The following is a 13,275-nucleotide window of genomic DNA, read 5'->3' on the forward strand; positions in this document are numbered from 1 at the left end:
TATATATATATAATATGAGTAATGTTATGTATATTTATAGAGTACGTAAATGTCATGTAATCATTTTTAAAAAGAATGTAATTTATTATTAAAAAATTATTTTTTATATAAATATTATATTTATTTATTTTTTTAAAAAAATGATACGATACTTAGATACTGTAAATATTATTTCTTTATATATATATATATATATATATATATGTGTGTGTATGTTGGTGCCGACATATTGGAAAAAAAAAAAGACAGGCGTGATTGTGAGTGAGAAGTTAGAACAAAACAAAGGAATATCTCTCTTCCTCCCTAGATAATTAGGACATTGTGACTCCCTTAGAAGATTAAGAGAAATTTAGGTTGAGATGAAATGAAAATTTTATAGATAGTAATAGAATAATTTGAGTTAAGATGTTTTATTAAATTTTAAAGATAAGAGAAAAAAAGTTGAATAAAAATATAATAAAATTAAAATATTATTTTTTAATATTATTTTTATTTCAAGATTTGAAAAAATTTTATTATTTTTTGTATTTTGTTTGGAAGTTTAAAAAGATTGTAATAATTAATTGATAAAGTTCATAAAAATTTGAAATTAAAAAATACTGTTTGGGTTGAGTGATATTTGAGAAGGAAATTATGAAAAATTTTGAGATGAAATGAGAATGTTCGAATTCTAAAACAAGCCCTAAGAGATCTTTTATATAGTTTTTGTTTTTTTTGGATGAAATTTCAATAAGTTGTTTATGATTATTAGAGTTTCGTATTGAGTGGTGTTACTACTTGATTTTTATTGTTCTATGTTCTTGATTGTTAATATTGATCATTTGGTGAAATCTTCATAGTTCATGTTGGAGTAGTCCACCTTATAATGGTGATGAATTTATATATTCATTTTAAGAATGTTTATATTCAGAATGTTTATATTCTTGTATATATGTAGCTTAATTTTAAAGGTTCTTCTAAAGAAACACAATATGCAAATCTATTAATATTGATAGCAGAAGATTTAACTGGACTAAATTTTGGGCAACGATAGAAGACATTTTTTGCACAGATTTGGGGCCTCAGATAAGACACAAAATTCTAATATGATCTCATTTCACCTATCTGATCTTATTTCTAAACATAATTCAAATACAAAATTTTCAAACTAATGATTACAACATTTTTAAATTTTTAAATAAAAGATAAAAAATAATTCTAATTTTTTCAAATCCCCCAACAAAAATAATATGATAAAACTCAAAACTCAAAAAATATTCAACTCAAACTATTTCATTACCATTCACAAACTATCTTACTACTATATACAAAATTTTCATCTCATCTCATTCTTCAAACTCGCCCAATATTTTATAAAGTTATTCAATTTTATTGAGTAGTTGGTACCAAAAAAATTAATAAAACTGGTGATGAATAGAAGAAATTGAACAAGAGATAATAAGCCTATTCATTTGGCTCTTATTTATTTGAAACAAACTTTGAGATTCAATGAGTCTTTGATTATAATTTATGAGCTGTGTTAATGTTTTTTGGGTTTTGAAAGAACAAAGTAGTCGCGAATTGAAATACATTTCTTGTTTACTTGGCACGGAAGTAACTCTTTAAATGAGATTATGATCTTTTACTCTTAGAGTCTTAATTAACTATTTGAAAGTGTTTACACCACTTATCATCCATATGACATGATTTGATTAATAAGATTTAAATTTTAAAATTTATCTTTTAAGTTAAATTATGCCACGTAGATACTGAGTACCGTAAAGATTTTCAAATAAAATTATTCTTAAAATTTTGAAAATTGATTGCTTAAAAACTTATTACAATTAATTTGTACTGGGGTTTTGGAAAAGTTAGTTGTAGATCATGTTAAAAGTTTATGAATATATATATTTTTAGTACTGTTATTTCTTTTCATGTTTCTAAAAGTTATTTTGGTTCTTGTACTTTTTTTAGATTTAAAGATGTTTGGACTAAAGTTAAAATATATATTTTGTTTATAAAATATATATTTAGGGTATAAAAGATATGAACATATAAAATATACCATGTAATATTTATTATTATCTATGTGAATATTAATTCATATAATATTAAATACTCAATAAATATTCTAAGACACATTCGGCTATGTATCTCTCAATTTAGGCTATACCGGGGTTACCCAGCCAAAATATTTCACATTATCAAATCTTATCTCATCATTACAACTTTTACAAATTTCAACATAAAATATAATCAATAATTTAAAATTTTCAAATTTTAAAACAAGACTAATATTAAAAAATTATATTATAACAATATTTTATTTAACTTTTAAAAAAATATCTCATTTCATCTTATCTACATAACCAAACTGGAAAGAGTTTCTATAGAAACTCCTAAGAAAATCGATTCCCTTTGCTTTTTGACTCTTGAGTATGCCATAATTTGCAACAATAAATACTATAAAGCTTGCCTATATATCTCTTTAAATCCAAGTGTTGAAATTCGAACACAAGATTTTCACCAAAATCATAGGAGCTAGGTATCACCAGTTAGGAAGAGAATTAGTAACAGAAACTACCTATCAACTTGCAAGACATGCCAAAAAAAAATGAAGAATTTTAACTTGTGGTGACAACTTATTCAATTTGTGTAATTAGTGGGTTCGAGTCGTATTCATTTAGTTTTTATTTTAACAGAAAGTCAAGCTTAAACTTATCTCTTGAGATAAGTAATTACTACTCGATCGGGTATTTCAAACTTTTTTTTTTTTTTAATAATTAAGAAAGTAATTATTAGTGAAGCTGTATATTTTTTTTCTTAATAATTATGTTAAGAAATTATTAAAAAGAAAAAAGAAAAAAAATTCAAATGTACTAATCATTATTAAAAAATTTAATAATCGACTATAATTTTTTATTTATTATGAATAACTATGCATTTAATAAATATTTAATCGAGTCAAATTTAAATTTGAACAAGTCGATCTTGAAAGACTTTATTTATAACCTAGTGGCATTTAGTAATATCGGATGTAATGAAGTAATCTACTTGCAATTATTTTATTTTATTTTTTAATCAATACGTTGTAATGTAGCCATCAACGTAGTAGTTGCCAATGCAATCATGAAAAAGTGAATATATATATATATTTATTTATAATTTTAGGTGAGATGTACACGCAAAATGACCATATAATATTTATTAAATGATCATTTATGACAAATAATATGCAATAAAAATAACTATTTACGATTAAAAAAGACTTATTTTTTAATAAAATAGTCATTTTTACAGGAAATAATTGATTACAATTGAGTAGTTTTCTTGTAGTGTATTATTGTTTATATATATATGGTAATATCCAAGGCTTATAGGCAACATTAACTAAAACGTGCCATCAAAGGAGCTAAACTTTATACACATAACACAGAAAAAGTTCAATGTTGGGGCACAAAGACTAAACATATCTCAAAACTAAGTAGCTTTTAAGTATAATGATGGGTGTTATTATTTCTTAATTTTCTTAAACAGTACTACTTATAAGCTAACTCTGATCATTAGAGTGCTTGGAAGTGTGAAGATTATAACCTATTACGGGATGTCAAGTAATATTATTAAAAAATTATCTATACGAACTCTTCAAATTCTTAAAGAAAATAGGATTTGGCTTGAGAGCTTGTCAAAATCTTCATCAATATTATGTAATCATTTTATACTTCATTAGTATGTAGAAATCTTGCAACCTAAACTATTTCAAATGGCTTACATGAGAACTCTTCCTTTAGTACTTGTCTCCTCCGTTAATGGAATTAAGGTTTACACTACAAGAAAAATGACTTTTTGCGTTACTTAAATTCATCGTAAAAAACATAAAACAAGTGATCACGATTATTTGTTAGCAACGCATTTTGTATTTTTTTACAATGAATTTAGGTGACATAAAAAGTTATTTTTCTTGCAGTGGCATGTATAGCATTCAGACCTGATCAATCTATGATCAAAACACAATCAATAAACAGGGAAAAAGAAGAAGGTGCTTTTGCGACTGAAATAATATATGTACTACATATGCTTTCATATGATCACATGCATGTCTACAAAATTAAAGACAATTTTGATATATATGGACATGATCGCCTAAAAAAAAGCTTGTCTATGCGTTTGATCATGACGGCCTTTATTATCCGCTAGCTTATGCAAGCTTCATGCATGTAGAGATATCATCAATATTCAAGAGATCATGACTCAAATCAAACAAACCTAAATCACATGATCATGATAATATATGTAGTACTACTGATCATGTTCATGAACGTACGTACCTTTAATTTGCTGCATGCATGATGAGGTAGCTAGGTACGTACTACATGATGCACGTTCGAGGTTTCAAATCCAATATTATGGGTTAGCAAAGGATTTGCTTTACTTTTTAGATAAACTTAATCTGGCATTGCATGTTAAAGGATAAGATAATGTGCCTTTTCTACAATCAAATGTCGCCTGGTACAAAAGAGGAAAAGGGCAAAAGTGAGAATGCATGCTTCCAAAGGAAAGTACTAGAACATATATTATAAATTAATTCCAAAAACCAGCTAGGTAGTGGATTAATTAATGTGAATAATTAAATTAATAATAGTTCCATTTAATTTGGAATATATAATTTTATTTAATAATAAGAATTGCTACAGATATAAAGAGATTCCACTAAGTAAAACTTATATGGTTTCATGAAATTCGTAGATCTATTTTTTAATAAAAATAATTTTATAATCGACTTACCATATCAAGTTACATCAATTTATGAATCTACTTTTATATAATTCATTTCGAACTAAAATATTTTTTATTTTTTCATCATATGATATTTAAAGATCAATGTTGATGGATAATATTTTTTATAATTTCAATCATGTGGACTTTCAAACCGGCCATGCAGGTCGTGGCATAACTATTTTGAAAAATTCTAAACATAAGCCTACACAACACAACACACCACACTTTTTTATTTTTTATTTTTTTCTTTTACTAAATGTTTGGTATATGGATAATAAGTAGAAGAATTCAATTAGTTTAAAAAGTATAATCTCAAAAACAATTTAATTTTTTTTAAAAAAAATAAAAAAAATGCGGTGTATGGTGTGTGGATTTATGTGCAGTAAAGCTCTAACTTTTTAATCCCCCTTTCCAAAAGAATCCTAATAAGCTGCTTATTTTTCACAGGATTACGTTACAGTCCATGCATACCTTGTTGAGCTGTGCACGTGACGTGGGGATTGCATTATTTTTTCTTTTATATCCCAAAGAAAGCAAGGTCACATTGTGATACAGATACTGAGATGTCACACCATTAACATTTGTCCCTTAATACGTATATATATATATAAAAGTAATGTTGAATACACTCGATCCCGCACACTTTTTATATTTTAAAAATAAGGTCTATTATTAAAAAATATATTTTCTTATATAGATCTGATCAGATTTGTCGAAATTACGTGAGTTTGCACACCTCAAAATTACAAATATAATTTCTCTCTATCTAGTTATATACAATTAGAGGCGCTTTATTAAAAGGACAATACAAGTGTCTTTGTTAGAAAGCTGATAGATGCAGAGAGATAAAAAGGAAAGGAGCCATGCATTTTACTTTGTGCAAGAAGCTGCTCCATCCTCTCATGCATTGATCAATTCTTGACAAACACTACTCGATCGGTATGTAATGTTAGTGTGAATTCAACTTTAATCAATTCTGTGAAGCACACATGATGTCTGTCTGGTGCTTTGTGTTTTTTGTTGTTTGTTTTAGATAGATAGCTTTCCTTTCTTTAGTTTCTAATCGCCCGCATTCATCGTACCCTTTCTCATGTGTCATTGTCTCCCCCCAAGCCCAAGTCTTTATACGATGTTGACCCTACTAGGCATGCATGCAACCAGTGGTGGTTGGCATACACTAATTGTCCAAAGTTGTTGAGATAATATTCTCTATACTAGTTTTCTTTATCATATCTTATTTTTTTTTCCTCCATAAAAAGAATAGGATGAGCGAACAAGAAGTTTCCTATTTGTGCGCGTGATCGTAAAGTACCTAATCTGTTGGGAATCATATAGGAGGGTTTTAGACAGCGGGAATCGCAAACGCTCCCTCAAGATAGATTTGAGTCATAACTTAGACCCTAATCCTACATTACCCTTGATTCGATATGACAATTAATAGATTCATGATAGTATATAATATTTTACTATTATTAAACTTAAAAAAGAAAAAAACATTAAAATTTCTTTGTGTATCTTAAAAAGCTAGTCTACTTAGACTTACGTGCCTTAAAAAAAAAAGGGTTCGGAAAAGTGTGAAAATTCCCAAAATAGAGCCGGTGGGCCTGTTTTAGGGGACAAATGGTATCCCCATGATTACAAACTTGCAATTGGAGCATCAAACAAGCATATATAAGTAGGTGCTTTTAGCAAAGTTTAATATTTCACAACACAAATAAATAAAGAAGAAGAAGAAAAAGTAAGGGTCACACATTCATCATTAAATTCTTTTTCCTTTTTTTTTTTTAAGGATAATACTGAACTGAGAAACATTATAATAATGGATAAAAAATCTTGTGGCCTGGGGCTAAGATATTTTTGTACAGCTTTCATCAACGGCTAACTTATTGCATGTGATAAGAAAAGGATTGAGCTAAGAGGGGACCGTAGACCCCAATTCATATCTCTCCCTCTTTTGATATTTTCATCATCTCTCTGTCAAAAGTGTTTTAGTTATAAAGAGAATATATACAAATAAATTTAAAAAATGATGATGTAATATATTAAATTATAAAATTATTTTTATCGTAAATAAATATACCAGATTATATAAAATTATATCATTTTATGAGTTTAATTTTATGTATTTTTTTTAATCTCGGTAACATTTCTTTTTCTATATAACACACCTCAAAAATCGAGTTATTGCTGAAAATTTGTACTCCGCAAGAAGAAGAGAAGAAGAAAAAAAGAAAGAAAGAGAAAGATATACCATATCTATATATATATATATATATAGCAGACTTGAAACCGCAAGTTTGAACTCAAAACTATGCTTCCATGCATAGAAGGCATGATCGATATAATGTTGTTTATGATATTGTGAAATTTGAGCAAAAGGCATCATATATAATTAATGAGAATTTCAAGTAAAAAGAAAAGTCATAAAATAAGATAAGATAAGCCTAATGAATCAGAATTGTGAGTCCCAACTGTTTCCTTCAAATTTCCTTAATTAATTATATCGAGTTTGGTGTCTGGTTTGGAGGGGTCGATTTGGTCGAATATTGAAAGGGAAAGCTGAGTTATGTTGGGTTTGGTTTTCAGCATCATAGGAAACCAATTTCTTTCTATTGTTTCCCCTCCATCGTACCAATGTCAACTAAATCTTCCAAATCTCAAGGATTCTGTATGTGCGCATGCGCCCCTTTTGCTGTCCAAAAAATGGTTGCCCTGAATGACCAAAGACAGGGGAAATCTGTGACCCCTTGCATGTGACACTGTCGTTTTAGGAATACGACGGCCATTAGACCCATCACATCTTTTAGGCTACATGACAAAGTCTAATGGTCTGGCAACAATGGGATGGGGTCGTGTTGATCTCTCTATCCTCTAAAACAATGGCTTGGTACGGGATTGAAGTGACATTTTGTTTTGTATACGGGAGACGGAAACATGTTGGCATAAGCCACTTGAACCAAATTCCAAGAGGCTTTGACTGCTGCTCCAAGTTCTCGTGAGTTTCTCAACAAAAATCCCTTCCATTTCATTTGAAATCGATTTACTATTCATTTAGTTTGAATTTTGAAATATGGAGTTTGATCACTTTATTACTGAAAATAATTAGATTTGTTAGGGATAAAGTTAGATGAATGAGCCCTACGGTAACAAGAGAAAAATAGGCCAAAAACTGGTAATAGAATGATGGAAAAGAGACGAAAGGGAGACAGACGAACACAGGGAGATGAGGACTTTGGGCTTCACTTTAGTCATTTCTTCTCCCTGTATGCCATTGTAATACATAGCTTAGAAGAGAGGATCATGCCGTTACGGGTGGCAATTCGCATTTGTGTCATGTTAAATCATGTACATATGATAATATGAGTTAATTTAAATATGATCTGTTAAGTTAAACAAATCAGATCTTTAAACTCTAACATGATCCATTTAAATAAAGGTTAATACGACATGACCCATTTCAACCCGTTTTATATAAATGGGTTGAACTGACTCGCCTAACTCATTTAACCTTATTAACATAATTTAATATAAAAGTTAAAATCTCTATTTATTAGTAATCATAATATCAAAAAAAAAAAAAATTGAGCATAGGTCCAAAATTATAATCTCAAAAATAAATACATAAACATATTAAGAAATACTAATATAACAACTTAACAATAATAAAATTGTAATTTTGAAATAAAATTTAAATAAGTTATTACTGATTAATTTTGAGTTAAGCAGATTGATCCATTTACTAATAATATCTTAATGGGTTAACCTGATTGACCCGAACCCATTTATCTCAAACCCAAACTTGCTAATTTCAATTTGTTTTCATTTTAAATTTATAAATCGTGTCACATATTACCACTTCTTAAATTTTATTTTACAGTGAATTTAGACCTTTAAATATAAGTCTTAGTGTGAACCGCGTAAATATTCCCATCCCATTATTTGTGGTTCATTCGATACTTTGTTAACTGAGCAAGCCATAAATGTGCATCACAGGCACAATCAATCAAAGGCGCAAGGCATGGGCCATGCGATCAACGGTTGGTTATGGCATTAATGGTAAAAATGCACAAGCAAATTAAATAGTAAGTGAAAGGACATAGTACTGATCTGATCATTCACACTTCCAACTAAATAAACATTATTTATTTCAAACGATCGAAATGGGTATCATCTATTCAAAATTGCTCAAGGAATCAAGCACATAACAGAAGATCATGATAACTATAACTCTAAGCCAAAAATAAACAATAATAATTATAATTTTGTCCGGGTATGCTCATTTTTCTTTCCTTATTTCCTGCCTTTTGGCCAACAAGGTCATGTACGCATGCATGATTTAGGTTTTTGTCAACTTTGGACTCATGTCTAACCTCAGACTGATCATCTTCGATCGCATTTAATACTGGCCGGGTCGACATGTTTTTGATAATTTTTGGGGAAGTGGGCTCCTTGTTGTGTCGAGCATGCATGCATGAATGCATTATACCATATATAGTTCCATTCATGAATTGGTAGTATCCGATTTATTCTAAGACCGGCCAGGCCTGGTCTCGATTTAAAAAGTGTCCCTTCCCTTCAATTAACGTCGTGTCAAGTGAAAAAAGCTTTTGTCTTTGTCTTGTGTGACTGTGTCTAGATAGGGTTAAACTTTCTAACATGTTTGTTTCCACAACTTAAGTACCACAATTTCATTAAGCAGCTGGTAATTTTGCACAAGGCGACGATCAATCCATGATGATCAGTTTTAAAATCAATGCTATGTTTGAAATGGGGCTTTGCTTTTTCTCTTTTTTTCTTGCATATATGTTCCTATGAATTTGTGGTAGGGGAGGTAGGGAGCACATTGCAAGGGACGGCTCCAACATTGTCTTGGCAATTAGTTATGGCTTATAGAGACTTTCGTTTATACAATTTTCACTTGAAAAAAAATCTAATTTATACAGTGATTTAACTTAAAAGACTAAATTCTTATATTTCTGACGTCCTATTCAGTATTCAGGTCAGTTCATCATAGTTGACATGACTTAAGTTTCATATTTCTAGTTAGGATAGACTCTAATACTATTTATAATGTCTCAATAAAAGATCCAAGCGATATGACCTATACTCTAATATAATTAAAATCTTATTAGAACATTATAAAGAGTAAAAACTTATTATTGTTTAACAATGTGAATCACATATACTACCAATTATTATCACTTGTCAGAAAAGAGTATCGCAAGCAGAACAGTGTGATGAGGTAGGAAAGGAAAAATCTAGTTGCAAGCACAATTATGCACTAATCTGTATACTAATTTAATGTAATTGGTCAAAAAATAAATTTTATTAAAAATAATATTAATTTAAATTTTAAATATAAAAAAATTAATATTGATACGTAAATTAATACTCGACTTTAATTATATATAGTAAAACTCGGTAGAAAAACATCAGGTAAGTTGCGACATCAAATGGGTTAGGGAAAAATCAAGGTTTTGGGTAAGGAAAAGAAGTGGTGAGGCGGACTGAGGATGATGTTTTCTTGGCATGGGCTTTACGAACTCCAAAGGCTACTCACAAGCGCATTGATATTCTCGGCATGGGCTTCAGAGTTCAGCTTGGATTGTGTTGAAAAGGCCCCGGCGTTATGTATAAGTGATGTGCACAGTAGAGCGCCGTAAACGAGCAGTGAATAATCCAAATCTAATAAATTAAAAGATATTTTATAAAAATAAATTTATAAATTAATCTGATATATTATATCAATTTATATCAATTTGTTAGATTACTTAATTATTAAATAAAAAAAATAAAAAATAATAAAATAATAAAAGAGTAGTAAGGGCCGTACTAAGTTTATTATTATCCTTTTATGTTTACATACTGTTCACTTATTTTTCTGCTAGCTTCTTTATTGAGCTGTCTACATTATTCACCACCTCATCCGCGTCTCCCAAAAGCACCACCACCTTAGCTGGCTCAAGGAAGTCTACGACATCAGAAGCCTCTCAAGAAGATTCTTCTGAATTACCTAGACTAGGCTGATACCTACCCTCTGGGTATCACTGCTGTACTGTGATGTATTATGGCCGACACCCTTGTAACGAACTCTGCTAAAATGTAATTGTTTCTGTAATGCACAGCAGGTGCTCGAGAATATTCCTTTGTGAATGTTGTTAGGATTATTTTGTGTATATATATACATTCTTTTTTTTTTTTGAAAAGAAGAATTCATATTGATATTCATCTTAAAGCATTGAAGCTTGGATACAAGAAGGGATTCCTCCCATTACAATGCTCTCCTCAGAGAGTTTGAGTGCATCCTTAGCTAGTATATGAGCTACTGAATTGATGTTCCTTGGTATAAACTGCACAGACCACTCCCCCATCGAGTTGAGCTTGTGCTTGATGTCTTGAATGATCATTCCACCCGTGTTCCACTTGACTGTATCACAATTTATATCATCTATCACTACTTTAGCATCCCCCTCGAGAATGACTCTATCAATAAGCAATTGTTGGCACAAAGACACTGCTTTTAAAGCACCTAGAGCCTCTGCTACAACCGGGTCTGGAAAGGATTTCCTTTGATGTCTGAGAGTAGCTACCACCCCTCCTTTCCAATCTCTAATAATCACCCCAATACCAATTCTACTATTGGCCTTATCCACTGAGGCATCCCAGTTAGCTTTATAACATTGATCTGGAGGAGCAGACCAATTGGATTGAGATAAGGTAGTGGCCTCCTTTTTACCCCCTGATGTCTGGTTTGCTTCCTGGTAGTCCTTCACTTTTTGGTTGGCAGCCTTTACCAGCTCATTCGGGTCCATGAACCTGTTTTCAAACACAAAACTGTTCCTCCTCCTCCAAATCATATAAACTGTTTCAGCAAATACAGCAATACTGTGGTCATCCAGAACCTCAAACATGTCTTTACACAACTCTTTGAAAGGCACTTCCCTCACTTTCAGCTTCTGAAAGCAGAGAAGGTTATGGCCCCATATATCTTGGGCAGCACAGCAAGACCAGAGGGCATGAGTAACAGATTCTGATTCTGTCTCACAGATAGGACACAAGGGGGACTCTATGATTTTCCTCTGCACAAGCTTCTGATTAGTAGGCAAAGAGTCATGGCATGCCCTCCATAAGAGCATTCGAGTAGCACTTGGTACCATTATCTTCCAAAGCTTAGTCCAAAGTTCAGGCTTCTGCCTAACTTGAGAGGTTTGCCCATTCTGTTCAGCTGACATCTCCCCTGCCAAGTAGTAAGCACTCCTGACCGTGAACCTTCCATCTTTTGCACACCTCCATATCATCTTGTCTTGGCTATTACTCACACTTACTGGTATTCTGCACACTACTTCCACATCCTCAATCCTGAAAACCTCTCTAAGAGTATCCATTCTCCATGCCCCCGAGCTTGAGTCAATTAATGTAGATACCTTACTGGCAGCAAATTTTGCTATAGCAGGAGACTGCACCTTGAAAGAAGATGGTCTCGGAAGCCATTTGTCTGTCCATATGTTCACTGATTCCCCATTACCAATCCTCCAAAAAAGTCCCTCCTGCAGGATTGGTCTTGCTTCCAGGAAGCTTCTCCACAGGAAGGAAGCATTGCTTCCTATTTTGGCCTTTAAAAAATCAGATTTGAAGAAATACTTTGCTTTAAGAACTCTTGAAGCTAGGGAAGAGGGATTTTGAATAATCCTCCACCCTTGCTTTGCAAGGAGAGCCAAATTAAAATTTTCAAAGTCCTTGTAGCCTAATCCTCCCTCCCTTTTAGATTTACCCATTTGTTTCCAAGGAATCCATTGGGTTTTTGTCTTCTCTTCCCTACTGCCCCACCAGAATTTTTTCATAGACTTGTTGATAGCATTAAGCACAGCCTTGGGGAGTTTAAAGATACTCATGCAATAAGTTGGGATTGCTTGAACTATGGCCTTCAACAACACCTCCTTGCCTGCCTGAGTTAGGAATTTTACCTTCCAATTGCTCATCCTATTCCTTATTGACTCCAAGATTGGTCTGAATGCTGCCACTTTCTGTCTTCCAACATATGAGGGGAGGCCAAGGTATTTCTCGTAGGATCTAGCTTCACACAGCCTAACTCCTGACAGGATAGCATCTTTGGCTTCAGTACTTGTGTTCCTACTGAAATACACTGCAGTTTTCTCCAGGTTTAACCTTTGGCCAGATGCATTCTCGTATTGACTCAGTAAACTGTAAAGCCTGCTCCATTCCAAAGCATTTGCCTTGCAAAAAAGCAAACTGTCATCTGCAAAAAAGAGATGGTTAACCAATAGGGAGCCTCGGGCAAAGGGAAAACCAGAAATATAACCCTTCTCCTCAGCTTTGTTCAACATCCTGCCAAGAATTTCTGAGCATAGAATAAAAAGGTAAGGGGAGAGAGGGTCCCCTTGCCTTAATCCTCTAGAAGGGTGAAAAGGTTGCTGAGGAACTCTATTTATCATCAATGAATATCTCACTGTTTCCACACAAGCCTTTATTAATCCCACCCATTTCTCTTCAAATCCC

Source organism: Carya illinoinensis, chromosome 14 (genome assembly GCF_018687715.1).
Source record: "Carya illinoinensis cultivar Pawnee chromosome 14, C.illinoinensisPawnee_v1, whole genome shotgun sequence".
Lineage (NCBI taxonomy): Eukaryota > Viridiplantae > Streptophyta > Magnoliopsida > Fagales > Juglandaceae > Carya > Carya illinoinensis.